General features: G+C 42.5%; 1 protein-coding gene across 4 annotated transcripts in view; it reads left to right on the top strand.

Moving 5' to 3' along the window:
* LOC128018548 (glutamate receptor ionotropic, delta-2) overlaps positions 1–21,295 on the top strand; it is a 356,061-nt gene that overhangs the window by 57,573 nt on the left and 277,193 nt on the right. The window lies entirely within an intron of this gene.

Below are 21,295 nucleotides of genomic sequence, written 5' to 3'. Positions count from 1 at the left end.
ACTGCGTCCGCTGAGAGACTGGTGCTCGCTGGACGGACAGTGGAAACAAACAAATATTTACTGCGTCCGCTGAGAGACTCGTGCTCGCTGGACGGGCAGTGGAAACGAATAAATATATACTGCGTCCGCTGAGAGACTCGTGCTCGCTGGACGGACAGTGGAAACAAACAAATATTTACTGCGTCCGCTGAGAGACTGGTGCTCGCTGGACGGACAGTGGAAACGAATAAATATTTACTGCGTCCGCTGAGAGACTCGTGCTCGCTGGACGGGCAGTGGAAACGAATAAATATTTACTGCGTCCGCTGAGAGACTGGTGCTCGCTGGACGGACAGTGGAAACGGATTAATATTTACTGCGTCCGCTGAGAGACTGGTGCTCACTGGACGGACAGTGGAAACAAATAAATATTTACTGCGTCCGCTGAGAGACTGGTGCTCGCTGGACGGACAGTGGAAACAAGAAAGACTTTTAAATTAATTTTTTTTTTTTTTTTTTTTTTTTTTTTTTTTTTTTTTATGTTTGAAAACAGCGTATTATGCAGAGGCTAATGCGACTGGGAATGTGGGGCATCGAAGCTGATCATAAACCCGTTGAAATTCACGTCGCTTATTGTGAAAACTGAACAGCTTATTTCAGTGAAATGGCTTAACATGATGACTTTTTTTTTTTAAATATATGGGGGAGGTACAGAAAAGGCTCCTGCGGGAGCAGACACTGCTGCGGCAGTGAGGAGATACGAAAGGGGCTCCTGCGGGAGCAGACACTGCTGCGGCAGTGAGGAGATACGGAAAAGGCTCCTGCGGGAGCAGACAGTGCTGCGGCAGTGAGGAGATACGAAAGGGGCTCCTGCGGGAGCAGACACTGCTGCGGCAGTGAGGAGATACGAAAGGGGCTCCTGCGGGAGCAGACACTGCTGCGGCAGTGAGGAGATACGAAAGGGGCTCCTGCGGGAGCAGACACTGCTGCGGCAGTGAGGAGATACAAAAGGGGCTCCTGCGGGAGCGGACAGTGCTGCGGCAGTGAGGAGATACGGAAAAGGCTCCTGCGGGAGCAGGCACTGCTGCGGCAATGGGGAGATATGGAAAAGGCTCCTGTGGAAGCAGCTCTGCATTTAACCCATCCAAGTGCACGCACGGCAGTGAACGCGCACACACCGTGAACGCACACCCGGAGCAGTGGGCAACCATTTATGCTGCGGCGCCCAGGGAGCAGCTGGGGGTTCGGTGCCCTGCTCAAGGACACCTCAGTCATGGCATGGCCGGGCCGTGGCTCGAAACCCACATCCCTAGGGTTAGGAGTCCACTCTCTAACCACTGGGCCCTGAGTTCCCCCTCCTTGACTGTGGGAAGAGTAGACAGGTTAGTAACATTTTCAACCTTTGTTCATTTTCAACCAATGTGGAGGAAGTTTTTTTTTTTTTTTTTTTTTTTTTTTTTTGCAGTATAAAATAAGAGGCAAAAATTATTTTACTATTGTAAATATGAGTTTATGACAGCGTTTATAATTAAACCTCGGTAGCAATAAATTTACCGTTGTCTGAGACGTCATGAAATGTTCTTTAGCATCATGACCATAGAATGTAGTCATGGTTCTGCAAGGTTTACCATGGTTTCCAGAGATCTGGAGCTGATTCTGGGTAGCTCGGTGGTTTGTGACTGTTGTCTCGTGGCGCCCTGTCTTTTAAGGGGCCGGTCACCTATCACCCCTTTTTTTTTTTTTTTTTTTTTTTTTTTTTTTTTCTTTCTTCCTTCTCAGGCACGTCCGCACCGCATCGAGTTGAAAACATCTCAACTTTTCAGGATGCCGCAGTGCAAGAATATCAGACCTGAACTAGGAAGTTGGTCACCAGATCACAGGGTAACCAGATAAATTGCATGGAGACACCGGAGAGCGCCTAGATGTTCCTCTGAGGTGCTCGCTCATCGCAGTTGTGCTGCCGTGGTACACCATATCGGTTTTGCAAAGGGAACAAAGAGACGTTTTATTTGTCCTCTGTTTAAAGTATTCTCATACTTTTAATAACAGTGGTCTCTGTTTGTGATAGAATGCAACTTCTTCATTCGCCGTATGCCATTATGCGAGATGTAAACAGTGTGACGCGTCCACGCATTGCACGCATTTTGTAGTCGACGTAAACGATGACGTCGACACGTCGTTGCAGCACTAATTAGTGGTGGAAATTATGATTCTTTCTAGAGATTCGTTCATTTTCGGTTCATTCACCAAAATGATTAGTTCAGAGATAATTTCTTCGTTTTACACAGAATATGCCAGCAGGTGGCAAAAGAGTGTATTATGTGTTATGTCTTACGTCAACGAACGCATTCACTTGTTACAAAAACTGATCTGGCTTTATTAAAATGTGTGTATAATCGTGTTCGATATAGGAAGTCTAATTGAGTTGTTCAGATGAACAAAGCACGGGGTTTCTTGCCTAATTAGCATTTTAATTGTTTGGTCAGGCAGTTTGTATATTATATATTCACATCCATAAATCGGGGATTAACCTTTCTTTTACGGTCTATGGATTAAACGTGGAGTTGCTAAATATCAAGACGATCTTATGTGCACAGTACTGTACCTATAACTGCGCTTTGCATTTTCGAGATTGACATGCTAAAATAACAGATTAACCCAGTTTACTCTAATTCAAATGTTCGCGAACAAGATAAGCTATGTGCCAGTTCATTTAATTCACGAACGACATGTATCCGTTCATTCAGTTCGTTCACGAATGACAAGTGTGCCAGTTCAGTCATTTCACTCACGAACGATAAGATCTCTAGATCTAGTTCAGACTCATATGAAACTCGTTCATTGAAGGGCGTATTCGTTACTACATTCAACAAATCACATACTCTGTCACATCTCATACTCGAAGGCTATCGGCTCGATGTTGAGTAATTCTTTGACAGGATGAACGTCCCAAGGTTACGTATGTAACCCTAGTTCCTTGAGGGAACGAGACGCTGCGTCGTAAAACGCTTTGGGGAACGTCCCTGACGAGACCGACTCTGAACATCGTGTGCAATCTTGTCCAATGGACGGGCGTGACGTCACGGGCAGGGTGACGTAGCGACCAAGAAGCTATAAAAGCACGTACCGTGCAGCTGGCTTCAGCTTTCGAGTAGGGAAGCAAGCGCCGGCAGGGGTGCCGGGAGTATGGCTCTGCGACGCAGCGTCTCGTTCCCTCAAGGAACTAGGGTTACATACGTAACCTTGGGACGTTCCTTTTCGGGAACTCGAGCTGCGTCGTAAAACGCTTTGGGGAACGATATGCCAATGCTGCCAGACTACCAAAGCCCTGCCTAGTGTGTGTCCGAAGAGCACAGCTGAGGCGAGAGAACAGAAGAGCCCGGAGTGGCTCGCATATCAAGATCGTAGAATCTGACAAATGTAGAGGGCGTGGACCACCCCGCAGCGTTGCAGATGTCCAAGAGGGACACACCTGCTAAGAAGGCCTTGGAGGCCGCCATACCCCGAGTAGAGTGAGCCTTGGCCCCCAAAGGAGGGGGAAGACCAGAGGGCTCATAGGACTCATTGATAGCCTCGACTATCCAACGACTAAGGGTCTGCTTAGAGGCAGGGGAACCCTTTTTAGGAGGACCGTAGCAAGCAAGCAATTGGTCAGGTTTTCTCCACAGCAGCTCTGTGGACGTATGCGTCCAGTCCTCAAACTGGACACATACAATTTAGATTCACCTGGTCTGGCTCCCGAAAGGGAGGAGGACAGAGGGCCTGCAGTACTATGGGTTGTGGCGTAACAGAGGGAGCTTTAGGAATGTAACCCGCTTGAGGGTATAAAATGCTTTGGCCATACCAGGGGCAAAGTCTAAGTAGGTAGGGGCCACCGAGGGGGCCTGACAGTAATATTCGTGAATCGGCTCAAATGGAGCTTTACAAAGAGCCTCTAACACCACAACCAAGTCCCAGGGGGAACACGGGACCGTACTGGAGGTCTCAGCCTCAGCGCACCGTGGAGGAAACGTGTAACTAGGGGGTGTCTACCCACTGACTAACCATTGAAAGGGACGTGGTAAGCAGCTATGGCCGCCACGTACACCTTTAAGGTGGAGTGAGTTAACCCCGCAGAGAGCCTAGCTTGTAGAAACTCCAGAACTGTACCAACTGGGCAGTTAACAGGGTCAAGCTGGGGGTCTCTGCACCATGAGGAGAAGGGTTTCAACCTCAGGGCGTACAGTTTCCTCGTAGAGGGAGCTCTGGAATGGAGTGTGGGGGTCTCAACAACCTCGGTTGGGAGACCGGAGCCATGAGCTGTGCTCCCCTCAGGGGCTACACAGACAACTTCCACAACTCCGGGCGAGGGTGAATATTTTGCCCTACGCCTGAGAGAGCAGATCTGTCCTGATCGGAATCACCCATGGAGAGCCGTCGAGGAGAGAGATCAGATCTGCGAGCCACACTGGGCTCGGCCAGAACGGGGCTACAAACAACAGACGGACCCCGTCCCGGCGTACTCTCGCCAGAACTCCCGGGAGCAGAGCGATAGGGGGAAAAGCGTACAGACGAAGCCTCGGCCAGGTCTGTACCATAGCGTCCAGTCCCAAAGGAGCTGGATGAACTAGAGAGAAACAGAGGGGACATTGCGATATCTCTTGAGTCGCAAAGAGGTCCAAAAACTCTCCATATCTACTTCACCTTAGGGTGAAGCCCCCGGGTCTCGACCCCTGTCTCGACAGTATGTCTGCTCCCACAGTCAATCTCACAGGAATATACACTGCTCCGAACGAGAGGAGTTTGTCCTGGGACCACAGAAAGATCTGGTGTGCCAGCTTGTACAAGGGGCACGGATGCCGATCTCTCTGGTGACTGATATAAGAGATCGCCAATGTGTTGTCAGTGCGCCCCAACACATGGTGACCTCTCAGGTCTGGGAGGAAATATTTCAATGCTCGATGCACAGCTAGCATCCTTAGACAACTGGTATGCCATGTCAGATGGCGACCGCTCCACAGACCGCGGGCAGGGTGGCCACTCATGACCGCACCCTAACCGGTGAGGGACACGTCTGTCGCTAGCGTTACACGGCGACCAAGAGCTCCCAACACCGGGCCCTGATTCAAGACCCAAGGTTTCTTCCATATGTCTAAGGCACGAAGGCATCGCCGCGTGACCTGAATAGTTCGGAAAGGATTTCCCCTCGGGGAAAACCCCTTGGTCTTGAGCCACCACTGTAGGGGCCTCATGTGCAGCAGGCCAAAAGGTATCCCGTTGGACGCAGCTGCCATGAGCCCTAACAGTCTCTGAGACTGCTTGACAGTGAGTGACTGGCCATCTTTGACTCTCTTGACTGATGTGAGGATCGACTCGATCCGAGCAGGAGACATACGTGCCTGCATCGTGGTCGAATTCCATACTACGCCTAGATAGGTGGTTCTCTGAACTGGAGAAAGTACACTCTTCTTGGCATTCAGTCTCAAACCCAGCTCCCCCATATGGGCGAGAACGACACCTCGATGTCGAACCGCCATCTGCTCTGATTGAGCTAGAATCAACCAATCGTCGATATAATTTAGAATGCGGATGCCCTGCATACGGAGGGATACCAGAGCCGCATCTACACATTTTGTGAACGTGCTGGGTGAGAGTGCAAGGCCGAAGGGAAGTACTCGATATTGGTAGGCTTTGCCCCCGAAAGCGAACCTCAGAGACTTCCTGTGTTGTGGAAGGATGGATATTTGGAAGTATGCGTCTTGAGATCAATTGCGACAAACCAGTCCTCGGATCTGATTTGAGCTACATCTTGTTTGATAGTGAGCATTTTAAACTTCAGTGACATAACTGAGAAGTTTAGATGACGTAAGTCTAAGATCGGACGCAACCCCCCATCCTTCTGTGGAACTATGAAATACCGGCTGTAAAACCCGGATTCCCTGTCTAGAGGAGGGACCACCTCGATGGCCGCCTTCCTTAATAGGGTATTCACTTCTTGTTCCATCACCAGAGCCCGCTGGGGGCCGACTACTGTCGGTGTAACCCCATTGAATGTCGGCGGGACCCATTGAGATACATTTGGCAGTAGTTTACACGCTGCTAACTGATGTACTAAGGGAATCAGTCTCTCGAGACTGACCTCTGGTGTAAGAGGCCCCCGAAGGGGCGGCGAGCGTCTCAGCTCCGCTACGCTCACAGGCGGAAATAACTGAGAGCAGTGCTCGCTGGAAGCCGCTGCACCCTGAAACTCTGGCAGGGTTGGCAGACACACCTCCCGAGGGCACTGGGGTGAGACGGGCACCGTGTAATGAGGTGGACACCGCTCTACCCCAGTAGGGGCCGCCCTCTGTAGTCGTGACCGAAATGCGTCATGACTTTTTGGCCGTTGACCTCCCAGCCTGCCCTTAGGATTAGTCTGGGAAGTCACTGGCCCAGAGCGTTGCTTCAGCCTCTGGTCCCGTTTCCTTAAGCGGGGAACACGGGCGGCAACACTCTGTTTGTACGCAGAGGGGGCTGCTCCTGCCCAGCAGTCCCTCCAGTACATCTAACTTCATGAGTCAAATAAAATGTCATTATATTCCTCAGGATTTAATGCAATCAAACAATCAGACAAGTAAACACGGTCTGGATTGAGATAAATTCACATTGAAGTGATATATTGAACTCCTTGAAGTTAGATAACGGTCAGTAGATTCCTCAGAATCTAATGCAATTCAACAATCAGACAAGTAAACACGGTCTAGATTGTGATAAAGTACACATTGTAGTGAAATATTGACTTCTCAATGTCATTAAATTCCTCAGAATTTAAAATAATCAAACAATCAGACAAGTAAACACGGTCTAGATTGTGATAAAGTACACATTGTAGTGCTATATTGAGTTCTCAATGTCATTAAATTCCTCAGAATTTAAAATAATCAAACAATTAGACAGGTAGACACGGTCTAGATTGCGATAAGTACACATTGAAGTGGTAGAACTAACTCCTGCTTATTAAATGGAGTTTAAATAACCAGACACGCGGTCGGGTATGGAAAAATTCGCATCAAAGCTGAAATGATGTAATCCACGCGTTGCCTCGACAGCGCGCTAACAGTTTAGTCACACAAACAATATTAATCCCCTCAGAGATTAAATAGCTGCTCTTTAACACTACCCGTATAAGGCATAACACTGTTTGTTTTATACTGTGCTTATGCAACTTTATGTTTGTGCAACTATAAGCTCGCCAACGCCCTCCGTGTCAATCTCCTCGGAGAAAGAAAGGCAGAGAGTCAAGCCCGATGCGCGGGGGGGAAGAACCGAAGCTCGGGCTTCCGAACCCCGGAATCAGGCAGATCTGGTGGATAAGGTAGGAGATAAGGACGTGCCCGTCTCCATTCCTTCCAGCAGATCGATCCGCGAACCCAACGAATGCCGGCGCGGCTCCGCCTCGGCGAAAGCGGAACCGGCATCGCGAGGAACGCTGGCGAAGGCTCACTTCTCGAAGAGAGCCCTCCGGGATCGAAGCGTCCGCATTGGCACTATCGTTCACAATGCGGGCAGTCGGCCCCCTCGAGAGCTGACTCAGCGTGCTTCGATCCCAGGCAAGCCACGCACAAACTGTGTGTATCCCCACTCGTAATGTAGCGAGGGCAGGGAGGAACACACAATCTATAACGTGGCTTGGAATCGCCCTTAATATATTGGTCTATGCTTTTACTTTGGCATAATGAGCTGTTTAGCGATCTCTTAATGGCTAGGGACAGACAACAATAAATAGGACCAACAGGACAGACTTTGACATGCACACACAGAGCGCTTGCTGACAGAGCGAAAGCTGAAGCCAGCTGCACGGTACGTGCTTTTATAGCTTCCTGGTCGCTACGTCACCCTGCCCATGACGTCACGCCCGTCCATTGGACAAGATTGCACACGATGTTCAGAGTCGGTCTCGTCAGGGACGTTCCCCAAAGCGTTTTACGACGCAGCTCGAGTTCCCGAAAAGGAACAGTTGTTACCCGGTTCACTGAGCTAAGCATGCGCTGCTTAAAGCGCCGCGCTGCTATGAAGGGAGGAACTTTACTGAACGAGAAATATGAGTCCGTGGATAACATGAACGATTTGTTCGCCTAAAAGATTCGTTCAAAAAGAACGGACACATCACTAGCACTAATGGATACATCTGGAACACTGGTTTCACGTTGTAGTATAGACTGTGGAAACAGAGGCTTCTGAAAACTATGAGAATCATTATGCAATGAAAATCATTATGTCTGTAAAACATACCAACAGACAGGATTATGGCAATAACGTTAATTGCAGTTATGTGCTATTCACTTACAAGCAGTTCTAAAGATATTTACTTGCATGCTTTCATATTACGGTCCTAGAAAAACTCAGAATTTACTCACACTGCTGTCCTGCGGCAAAACGAGGGTATAATGATCACGCTAGTAGATGGTGAAATATGTCCCCAAGAAAATTGGTCCTGCCAGAATAATTGCATGAAACTTGTCTGTAAAACCTCAGTGAGGTTTAAACATGCACGGTAAGGCAGATGATATCTTTGGACATTTCAGTGTGGATGATGACTATCTCATGGCCTGATTTAACGAACTTTAAGCCTCCTTTCCACAGCACGCGACATTTGTACACGATTGTCGCATTTCTCCCTCTCGCGGCAGGCATGCTTAACTTTCAAACTGGTCGTGCAGTAGCCCTGTTACCTTGACATGTTCACCATGGTAAAGTTAATAATTTGAATGAATAGAATGTATAATGCATGAATACATCGTCACAAATCAGATTACCCCCTAAATAAAAACAGTAGGTTTTGTGGGGCTAATCACGTAAATAATGGTTTAATAATTATTTCTGCCATAATTATTATGAACCACCATTTTACATAAATTATGTTGAAGAATAATGTCAAGGTTAACAAAATATAGGTAATTCTGACCTCGCACCGAAAGATCACATCCCGTCGGGCGTTTGCACACGGCCTGGTCGCAGAAGTTTAAATATTTGAACGCATCCGAGGCTCAATTTGGATCTGAATTTCCACATACATATGTGATCGGAACTCCACGCGGCTCTCGCACTACTTCTGGCCGCAAACCTGTGTTTACCGTCTTCATCTGAAAATGTATTGATTTATGACGCACGGGCGCGCCGCTAGAGGAGGCGGCCTCAAACTGCGCCTCGGCCGGAAAAAGCCGCGGTGAAAGGCTGAGCCGCTGCGGGAAGTGAAAGAGGCTTGCTGCGGTAAGAACTGAGGAGCGGGCTGGTTGAATGCCTGCTGGTGCTGCGATTCCAGCGCTCAAAGAGAGCCCGGTCTTGATCGGATCAATTGTGGTGTCAAGCGAGGCGAGCTTGAACTTTGCACGGTCTATTGGCCACGACGTGTGGCTTGGCAAGAAGAGCAGCTGTCGCGATGACGTTTGATGGTGCTCAACGGCCGTGTTTAATGATCATGGTCAGCAAAGTAGCAGATCTGAGAAATCGCCTGTATGGATCTCCTTGTTGGAAGGAAAATTTCGTCGGTGATAAGATGACGGACAGCGCGAACCGGGATGCTGAAAACCGTCAATGAACAGAGATAGGTTCTGCTGTTATTTATACCTTGTCATGAGTTGATTACTGATTGGTCTCCACTTGTGTTAATCAGGTTAATGAACTGCGACTGTTCCTCCCGAACTTTGTTATAAAACAGCATTTAAAATGCTGAACTTCAGATCATGAACTTTCATATTCATCATTGCTTAATGGGTGTGAAGGGAATTTATGTTATTGTTAAGTCCTCTGATATGCACTTAGCCCATGTTGAAGGTTAAGAGATGTGAAATTGGAGGTTTGACATGGGGCTGAGGCATTAAAACACAAGGTTAAGCACATTATTAAAATATCCTTTTGTGAGAAATAGTATTTATACTGTGTACAGCCTCATGTACACACTTTCACTGTTAGACTGTGAATTCAGTATACATTTGTATACTGCACATACAGTACAATTGTAAATTAGCATATTGTGATTCCTTATTTACTTGTTCTATTTTGTTTTCTGTGTTTTTGTTCTGTCGCTGTAATTCAGTTGCACTGCGGAAGCTACTGTCATGAAAACAAATTCCTCGTATGTGTAAACATACTTGGCAATAAAGCTCATTCTGATTCTGATTTTGATTGATGCAAAAAAATAGAGTATAGTGCGACATCTCCACAGTAGGTGATTCTTCACTGTCTATCTGCGACTATACATTCTGGAAAAAAGTGCCTTCTGAGATTATGTTGCTCTGAATCCTCCCCCTAGCATTCTCTGTACAGCTGTAAAGTTCATTATATTTTGTATTATCCACCCCTCAGTGGCTGACCAAGGGCAGTGATGTTCTCCAGAGCAGCAGAGGCGAGGTAAACCCTGCACTCATCTGTGACTCATCAATAGCCCGCTCTAAGTTCTGCTTGAATCACAAACTTTGAAGTTTGAATTTATAGTGTTTTATACGACACAGATTGTTTTAAAGCAGCTTTAAACAGCAAAATAACAGAATCAATCATGTCAATTTCAGATCAAGTCAGGTTAGTGTTGATTCAGTTCAGTTAAAATTGATCAATAATTATGCAAAGAGCATCAGTTATGAAACAATTTCAGTGTGAATATTATTAAATGTACATTGTTAGTGATTTACACCCACAGCAGAGTGATGTCAGACTGTTTTTTTTTTTTTTTTTGATGCACCAAGGCTTCAGGTGGTCTGTAATCTTATATTTAATTTAGAAACGTGCTCTTGCGGTCTGAAGTAATGTTACTCATTCTTTTGGCCTGATGCACGATGACCCGGTTCCATAATTGCCTGAATCTATTTTTTCATTACACTTCCTTTTGGCATATCCTTCTACTATGACACAGATCCAGTGACCTTTGACTATTTTTCTCTTTCATCCAACCTTCTGGCACCATCCATGTCAGGCACTGTTCATGTCTAGAAGCACGCCAGTTCTTTTACTACTCAAAATTGACTCTATATATAGCACTCACACAGCTAAAATGTGAATAGAGAGTGAGCACAGGTATGGCAACCATTAAAATACTCCTAACAGCTACCGTCTGCTCCTCCATCTTATTTCAATTGATTCCAGGCTGCGTAAAGTGTTTATAATCAGGCTCTACCTCAGTCCTGCCTCTTCCTGCTGAAACTAATGAGGTGACTTTTCAAAACGGAGCATATCAACCCAGCCTGAGTTTATTTAATTAAAAATGCTTCAGCACTGCTCACGCCACAGCAGCGGTGGAGGACTCTAAATGCCAGGGCCCGTGTTACTGGCTCTCTGCTTCTCAGGAGAATGTCTCTGGAGAGAGATGATTGCTTTGTTGAGTTTTAATGTCAGGATGTTTTTTAATATTATAGGAGATGCAGTCCAGAGGCTTCCTTGGCTTTTGTTAGATGCGATAAATGGCTCCCTGGGCTTGGACCGTAAAAAACTCTTTCACGTCTCTTAATTGAATTAACTTCTCTCCATGTGACAGCCAGAGGGATAGTGCCAATATGTGCCTGTGATGGAAGATGTTGGGAAAAGAAAACAGATGACATTCTGCTATGTGTCTCGTTGATAACGAGAGCTTTATGTTATCCTACGTGGTCTATTTCAATTCTGGGTTCAGTACAAGGTAAGCTTAATCAGTAGCAGGACACAAGTTCCGTTCACACCAGGATGATAACAGTAATCATAAAAATACAGTTTTAAAAATCATTCTAAGTTTAAATAAGTGGCATAGTCTACACCACAACTATAATAGTAACACCATATAAACATCAACATTCTCATTGTTTCTATAGACATGTTAAAGGGGTTATATGATGCTTTTTTAAAGATCGTTATTTGGTGTAACAGAATGTGTTGACATGCTTTAATGTTCAAAAAACACATTATTTTTAATAAAAGGTCCTCTATGCCCCGCCTCTCTCAAGCGCATTGTTTTCTACAAAGTCCCTCCTTCCGACAAGCGCAGTCTGCTCTGATTGGCCAACTGTAAAATGTAAAGACAGTTAATAATGTCCTTATTTTTACCATCAGTTCAAGCCCGAAAGGGGAACAGAGTGGTGTGACAGACACAGTGATGACGCTCATATGTGTTTGCAGTACACAATCTGTGGACGGTTAAGACAGCTGACTCCACTGTGTGACCCTGTGTCTCGCTCTCTCTCTAACATGCGCGCAATGCACAAAACTCTGAATTTGAAAATTCAGTAGTAAATACTTAAATTAATAAAAAAAACATATTTACAGTAGCTGATTCAGAAGTGCTGAATTGTTGTAGCAAAGTTAGAATTACCTCCTCTCCTAGGTTCACAAAATGGTCTCCAAAAAATGGGTTTCTATTCAGTTGTAAGTAATCTTAAAGATTATTAAAAATGCATATACTTTCGGAAGGCCAAATAAAGTGCTTTTGCTTTCGCCTAGATACACACAGCATCTCCCTGACATGGCTGCTTTAACACGGTTACTGAACCAATCTTTCTTTACGTGAACATTTGGGCGGCATTACGCAGATATTTCCACATAGTGATGTAGACATGTGGAGGCGGGTTAGAACGAGTCGATTTAGGGGCAGAGTCTAAACTTTGATAAAGAATATCTCTTTGGATTTGAGACTTTAGTCTTTGCAACTTTAAAGATTCTTCTTTATGCACCAAGAGCTTGTAACACGCCAAAGAGAAAGGAAAATTGAAATCTCATCATATGACCCCTTTAGCATGACTTCACAAACTTTTTGACTTTTTGTAAAAAAAAAAAACATGCCTGTGATGACATATCTGCAAAATTGCATTGCTTCTTGCACATTTTGCTGCACTTTCAAAGTGAATTATCCAGTGCTAAAAGCATGGATTCATTTTTTTTTTTTTTTTATAGATAAATATGAATCTGGCAAAATCTGACTTCGCTGATTATTTTACGCAGCAGTTTGGAAATTAAATGTCCAATGAGTGGAGCAAGATGGAAATATAATAATACCTACTGTACACTAAACCCTACTCTAAACCTAAATATTTTGTAATGTTAAAGTAAACATGACATAAATTGCATTTAATTAGCAATGTACTGTAGGAAGAAGCTAGTTTTTCCAATGAGCCTATGTTGTGACTTTTAATGTAAAAAATTAGCTTACTAACCTTTTCTATGTACATTTATGTCCAATTTTAAAGCTTTGTAGTCATAACAGCACAATCCCTGTAATAACACAAAAAACAATGGTTTTACAGCTCAAATAATACTCAAGTTTAAGAAGAATAATTAATGTAAGCTCTTTTGAAAAATAATAAGCTTCACATTTCTGCCTTTGAACCCTCTAGAAATTGGCCAATTTCGCTTCCATTGCAAATAGGATGTGTTTAACCTCAATTTCTGCTTTTTTAAATTAAATTCATTTTTGTGGCAATCAACATTAAGCTACAAGTGCTGTTGACTGAATTTAATTTAACGAACCCTGAATATTCTTTCAACTGCATTTTGTTCGACTGAATATTTTTGGTGTTACCTGTCAGTCTCCTGTTTGACTTGACCAAGCAGCAAGAAAAGTAGAGTGTGACCCAGCTGATACTTTGCTTCCCAACAGGTCTCTATCACTTGAAAATACTGACCAGGGTATTCAAAGCTATCACTTCACTGCTGCAGGAGACCTGAAGAGTATGTTGCCATGGCAATGTCATCATCATTGTGTCACTGTCGCTAGGCGCTGACTCTGGAATGGTTTGCAGTGGGTACGTGTGCAGAGACTTCCTGCGAGCTAATCGATTTCTGCATGTGGTGATTGTGTGTGGATGAATGCGCATGTGTGTTTTAATGGAAAGCTATTACACTTAAAAACCAGACTGTGTGTGTGTGTATGCTGTTACACACCGCACAGAGGTTAGTAATGAGATTGCTATCTGGCTGCATTCATCTTTGTTGCCAGTTTGAAGATATGAGGAGATTTAGAGAGGTTCGGGAATCCCATTGTGCTGAGGTTTTGCTGACAGCAGCCACTGAACATTGTAGCCCCATTGCGTCTCTTTTGCTGGGGAGATATTCTCATTTTTCTGGCCCTCATGTGTGTGACATAAATATTACATCCATCCACAGTGAAGGCGAAAAACAGTCTCTGCAGACAAGTAATAAAAGTGAAATGAAATAAGAGAAAGGAGCTTGATGAAATGTAAGTGATGAGAGGTTATAAAAGAACTGTTTCTGATCGCATTATGTAGCAATGCCACGCTCTCCTCAATCTCGCTGTCTGTCTTTCTTCTCTCTCCCCGCTCCTTCCTCCACATGTTGCTGATGGAGTCCTGCTCACCTCAGCTCTGCTGCTCAGCATTGTAATGAAAGGGCCTCTCTCTCTTTTCTCTCTCAGGCCCGGCACAAATGCAGCCATTAAAGTGCATTAAAGCACAAAAAGATCCTCTGTCTCTTCGTGAGAGAGGAAAAATGTCTGCCTACTGCCAGAGATTTGGCTAATACAAGTGTCCACCTGGTTCTCCTCAAAATGGAGTCCATGTGTCTGTGCCTTTTATCTAAAAAAAGAGAAGCTGATAGGTCCTGTGAAACAACAGACTACATGCTCTGTCTATGACAGAGGCAAAAGTTCTGCATTCATATTTATAATTGACTCAGTGGAAGAGAATATGCATTCAGGTCATCAAAGTAATCGGTGGTCCATTTGCATCAGTGGAACAATGTGAGTGGGAAAACTTAATGAAACCAATCGCTTACTAAAAATTCAGTTCCCAACTCTAGATTTGGGAGAATTAAGATCTAAATGTTGTTGGGATTTTATTTATTATTATTATTATTATTATTATTATTATTATTATTATTTTGCGATTCTGGGGAGATCTCAGCAAGGGATCTTAGAGTAAAAGGACCCAGGTGCAGTGATTTTAAAATACACTGAAAGAATTTCCCACACTACTTATCAGCGGCCCCACAACATTGCTACTGAAACTACTGCATGAAACAGACCAGTGAAGTCTAAATCCCCAGAGAATGAGTCTTACATGAGCTTGTTCTTTAAATGTATCAAAAGGATACAGCACAAATCCAATTCAATAACTAATGACTTAAATGACAGCACAGTGCACTCTGATTCACAAAAAAATTAAGCAGTTCTTAGTGAATCAGTCAAAACTGTGAGAAACCATTCAAATTAAAAATTATCTTATTATTTGCCATTGAAATTGCATTTCTTTTTTCAGATGTCTGTTCCTTAAATGGAACCTTTAGTACATTGCAGTGATACTCATAAAATGGATGCAGACAAATACAAGCTTGCAGTTGTGGATTTAAGTAGACTAAATGATTGGATAAGTCCTGCATATATTACCAGAGAGAACTCTGTCAAGATCCATTCAGGACATTGATAAAAAAAATTAGTTATTTATTCATTTTAAATATGAAACACACACAGAGACGAACTGTTCACAATAAGTTCTAAGCAAACATTTAGGAAGACTTTGTAGACTGTGATGTAGACTTTATATAATTGTGCCGCATCATACCTTTATTTGTTTGACTTAATGTAGCTACATTTTCAAGCAAAAATAAGCTAGTGTTAGCAAAAACAAGTTGCCAGAGTTTTCCTCTCCCCAGGCAGATCTGATGGTGTTACACAAGCAGCAGCAGTACATCGATGTGAGCTGGGTGACATCTTGACTGGGAGACAGACACTTGACCTTAAGCTCCAAAGAGAAAAATTTAGAACAGAGCAATAAACAATACTCTAAAGACGTCATGGCACTCACCACTGCAATAATAGGAGTGACCTTTTTTTTTGTAATTAAAATCATGCTGCTTGTGCTAACAAGTAAAGCCTATAGGTTACTATTAATAGAAATGAATGTGACTTAAGGAGTGTTAAAGCAAGTATGCTAGCCTAAGTTACCATGCGAGTGTGCACTTTATGCACTTTAAACAGGATTTAGCAGAAAATGAAGTGGAAAAAAGTGTGAATTGAAGGTGCTATATAGTTGTGTTCAATCTTTGTCTCCTTTAAAGCACTTTGTGGTAATGCTTTGTATGCTTCAGATGGCAGATTGATGTTGAAGGCACGGTTGGAGCACATCCCTCCATGCCGGTCTTGAGCCTATTGATTTCGCTGCCTCCAGAATAACTCTCGACTCCATATATTTAAGCGAGGTCCCTAATGACACTTGAGATCAACGTGATTTCTGTCAGACTGACTGAACGGAGCATGGTCTACTGGTCTTGGTAAAGTCGTCTGATTGCCAGCCGCGACAATCAAAGACCCAGATGCTCCATCTTTGTCTCTGTCTTGGTGCACTCTGACAATCCAGTCAGTTTTACACGCAAGGGTGGAGATTGGAGTCCCTGAGGGTGCCTGGCCCTTTAATCCTCACTGAGTACCAGACTCAGGATCTTGACATGAATTAGCATAACCATCACGTTTCTCACCTTTGCCCCACCTGAGGCGAAAAACACCACAATTGAGCTCATTATCAACTGCCCCTGAGTCATCAAGCATCCAACACATGCTGACAACATCAGTCGCTGCTAATGGCCATTTGGTCTTAACCTCAAAGCAGAAAACTGAAGTAGAGGTTATACGAGGAAAAAAGCAATTTGTGCAGTGTATAGCTTTTAAGAGGTTGTAGACATATTCTGCAAGGACTGTTTTGTGCTGTACACTTTTTTCATGGTGCCTGCTAGCGAAAGTAATAGAAAATTCTGGGAATGTTAAAATTGCTCTATTTACTCATCAGCGGGAGTTCAGTATTATTAATAGTCCCCAAAAGATTAGGTCTTTAAAGGCCATATGTGGACTAAGCTTTTCCTGGAAGTGAGTATTGCCGCTGTGGGAATAGTGTTTTTGTATATTGTTGACTAAAATTCTGAACTGTGGTAGCCTATACCAGTTAGCACATGCCCACTTTGAGTTTTGGTGCTTATCTGGGAGATTCTGGCCTGCGTTCTGTTCTGATTCAATTCCATCTTTTCTCACTAATAAATTACTCTGTCCTTTTTACTGCTTCTGTTGAAAGTGGGATAAAAGGTGCTTGTACATTTATAAGTAAATTTGTACCCCCTCTTTTAAAATGTGTAATATTTATTTTAATTTTAATCTATTTTAAAGGATAGGACTTTCTCTCCTGAAATTTTTCCCAATTAGACGTTTAATTGTATTTTGTATATTTTTCAGGTTTGAATCCAAATGAATTATATATATATATATACATATATATATATATATATATATATATATATATATATATATATATATATATATATATATATATATATATATATATATATATATATATATATATATATATATATATATATATATATTTCTTTGGATTATATATTTTTATAAATATATACAATTTATTTTTATTTTCTTTCCTGACATTTTTCCCGGTTAATTGCCTGCAGACTGACCATCACTGATTTCACACATTACCACTAGTTGATGGCATACATTTACTATCAAATTGTATCAAAATGTTGGTTTGCAATTACCAGAGAGTCTAAAACATATGCAGTTAGATCAGTATTAAAGAGATAAGCACTAATTAATTTTGTACTGATTAATTACTGAAATTATTCTCTTGAGTTTGACAACTAGGCAACACTTGGTACTGTATTTTGTTACCAGGGCAGCACAGACGAATAGGCAAGTACAGTTCACCTAGGCAGGAAATACAGAAAAAAGCTAGAGATGTCACCAGATGGAGCTCTGTTAGGATGGATTCATGACAAAATGGGATTCAGGGTCTCCTCAGCAGATGGAGATGCACCTGCTTTCCCCATAGTCTCCTGTCTCAGCCCCAGAGAGAGTAGTGACACCACAGGCTTGAGAGGTGCGCCAAAAGATACAGAAAATATCCATTCCTGTCCTAGGAGATGTCTTGGGGCTTTAAAACATATTGCTTTCTTACACTACCAGACTGCAATAGGAAACAAGCCTCTGCTTGACCAGGGCAAGTCATCCAGCCGTGTGGAATTAGATTGACATCTGCAGGCCCCTTCCATCAACACTTCTGCCTTATGAGCGCTAATTATTTTGAATAGAATATTGGCTGATCTTCACCAATTAGCCTTCACCCACCACATCCTTGTCTGCAGAAAATGTTTCTGTCTCATTCCTAGCACCCCTGTAGTGAATGATGGTACTGTCAAGTCCAGTGGTTGTTGGTTGTGTGTGTTTGCTTGTGGAAAATATGTCTGAAAGCATTTTGATGGAGGAGGAAAAATAAAATCTACTGTACCTCCTGTAATATCCTTGTGGATGAAATGGTCAGGACATACTTTCACATAGGCTTAGGGTTAGGGTTAGGGTTAGGGTTTCAACAGCTTTCACATAAAAAAATAAAATTCTGGATGTTATTTTAAGTGTATAAAGCCTCATTGATTCAGAATAACATCTAACACTATTTCTAGTGGGACATATCTATCAGGTTACTAAAACCTAAAGTTTCCTGATCCACTGCTGGGATCTCAAAATATTTACACTGTCTTTGACAAAGCACCTTGAATCTTAGTATTTTTCATTGAAAAATCTGTATAAGTTGTTACTCTGTGTCTGGGCCAAAGAATCCAGATACTTTAGCTCAGTAATAGAACATAGCTGACTCTAATCAAATGAAAATGTATTGTGATAAACGACTTCATTATTGTTAAAAACATATATTAGATATTTAGCCATGGTCTTTAGAACAACAGCCAGCTCCTAAATGTGATATTCCGGTATTCTGGTGTTCTACATGTGGCTCTTTGCCATGTAATGAGAAAAAAAGCTCTTACTAAGTAGTCATTCAATTAAATAATAATAATAACAATAACAATATATATATAATAAAATCTGTAGTTAAGTGCTTTGCTAAAGGACAAAACTCTGATACAACATTTACCGTTACCTGCCCTGGGCTTTAGCTACTAGGTCTATGTCATTCCAACAGCTGAGATAGACAGACAGGCAGACATACAGACAGACTGATGCAGGGTTGCAATTTCGAGAGCCATGTTATAAAGATAGATAGTTCTGTTTTGACAGAAACACATATGGAATATATCCAAAGGCACCATTTGTACAATTGAGAAGTTCATATTTCTCACAAAACTTCACTCCTACAGTCAATATCAAATTACATTTTATGAGTGTGGGATGCCACACTTGTATTAGAACAGCCTCTCTCTCTTTTCTTATAAAACAGTTGACACAAACAATCTTAAATATGCTGTAATGGAAAGAAACTTGGAACATCTCCAATTCAAATTCAAACACTTATAGCAAAGACTGAAATAATGCAATTTTAAAATAAAATAATATTTTAATTTAACTGTCATATATATATATATATATATATATATATATATATATATATATATATATATATATATATATATATATATATATATATATATATATTATAACTTTATAAGCTTGGGCTATAACATAAGATTTTTATTTGCTAAATCGTAAAAATAAATGTAAAATGTGAATAATGTTAGCTAGGTTACAATTGGGCAAAGGTAAATAACATACAACTGTAAAATTTTTAAATGTTATATTATGTGATGCTGTGTGACAGTATGCAGTTTTGAACACATTGTGCACTTAAGGTAGAGTTATGTGCCTGAAGGACTTTTAGGGTACAGATATGATGGGATTGGATAGAGTGCCTTTCCCATGTCATATTTGAGTCACAGACGGTAGATGAGCTTTGACAAGACATGTCTTTTTTTTTTTTTAAAGCAAATTTTCAGAAATGCAGCTTGTTTGTTTTCCATTATGCCTTGTTCAATTGAACCGCTGACTGCCTAGAGCTAAATTACACAAGGAATTGAACCATGCATACCAAGTTGGTTTCAATAGACCTAAATGTCCTCTGAAAAACAGTGAGGATGAGGGAGACAAATGGCATAGCTTTGCTTTTTGTTTAGAGTGTGATGATTCACCTTCTGCCCTCTCGTCAAAGTAGTAGAATCAGATGACATACGGCAATGTGTCATGTTGCATTTTATGATCTAAAACCAAAATAATGTATGCAATATCCATCCTAAAACACAGTATGTTAGCCTTAGTCTTGCTTACATGTGCTTTAGCAGTAGAACAGTGCCTGACAAATTTAAAATGTCAGAATCAGGAGATTCATTGACAGGTATGTTTATAAATACAAGGGATTTGTTATGGTGACAGAAGCTTCCACAGCACACACAGAATGACAGATAATAAATAGAATAAGTAATAGGAAATTGCAATATACAGTTAATTTTTGAACAAAACAATATTCAAAATAGACAGTATATGGTATTTTGTGTGTGCAGGTGTTATGCACAAATGCAAGAAAATGTGAATACGACGTTTTATTGGGATTCATTGGGTTTTATTGGGATTATTTTAAAGTTAACTGTTCATGAGATGGATTGCCTGATGGAAGAAACTGTTCTGCCTGGCTCTTCTGGTGCTCAGTGCTCTGAGGGAGGACCAGATGGCAACAGTTCAAAGAGGAATTGGCCTGGGTGTGAGGGGTCCAGACTGATTTTGCCAGCCCTTTTACTCACTCTGGATGAGTTCACTCAGTTCTTAGAGAGTGGGCAGGGATGTACCAGTGATTCACTCAGCAGTCCGGACTATCTGCTGTAGTCTTCTGAGGTCAGTTTTGATAGCTGAGCTGAACCAGACAGATATAGAAGTGCAGAGGACGGATTCAATGACTGCAGAGTAGAACTGTATCAGCAGCTCCTGTGGCAGGTTGAACTTCCTCAACTGGTGAAGGAAGTACAGCCTCTGCTGGGTCTTTTTAACAATAGACTCTATGTGGAACTCCCACTTCAGGTCGTGAGAGATGGTGGTGCCCAGGAAGACTCCAGTATTTTCCCAGCCTCACTAGCTGCTACCTGTCTATCAGGAAGCTGGTGATCCACTGAAAGATAGAGATGGGCAAAGAGAGCTGTGTTAATTTCATCTGGAGGAGGTTTGGGATGATAGTGTTGAAGTGCCAAGCTGAAGTCCACAAACAGGATCATAACATAAGTCCCTGGTTTGTCCAGATGTTGTGTAAGATATAATGCAGTCCCATTTTGACTGCATCATCCACAGATCTGTCTGTTTGCTAAACTGGGGTCCTTACGGGGGTCCAGTGATATCCTTCAGCTGGACCAGCACCAGTCTTTCAAATGACTTTATGACCACAGATGTTAAACAACAGGTCTGTAGTCATTTAGTCCCGTGATTTTGGGTTTCTTTGGGATGGGGATTATGATGGAACTTTTGAACTTCACATAGCTCCAATGATCTGTAAATTCGTGTGAAGACTGAGGCCCGTTAGTCAGCACAGGATTTCAGAAAGGCTGGTTTAACACC

Source organism: Carassius gibelio, chromosome A8 (genome assembly GCF_023724105.1).
Source record: "Carassius gibelio isolate Cgi1373 ecotype wild population from Czech Republic chromosome A8, carGib1.2-hapl.c, whole genome shotgun sequence".
Lineage (NCBI taxonomy): Eukaryota > Metazoa > Chordata > Actinopteri > Cypriniformes > Cyprinidae > Carassius > Carassius gibelio.
The sequence above is the reverse complement of the archived record's forward strand: the minus strand, read 5'-3'. Positions and strand labels throughout refer to the sequence as shown.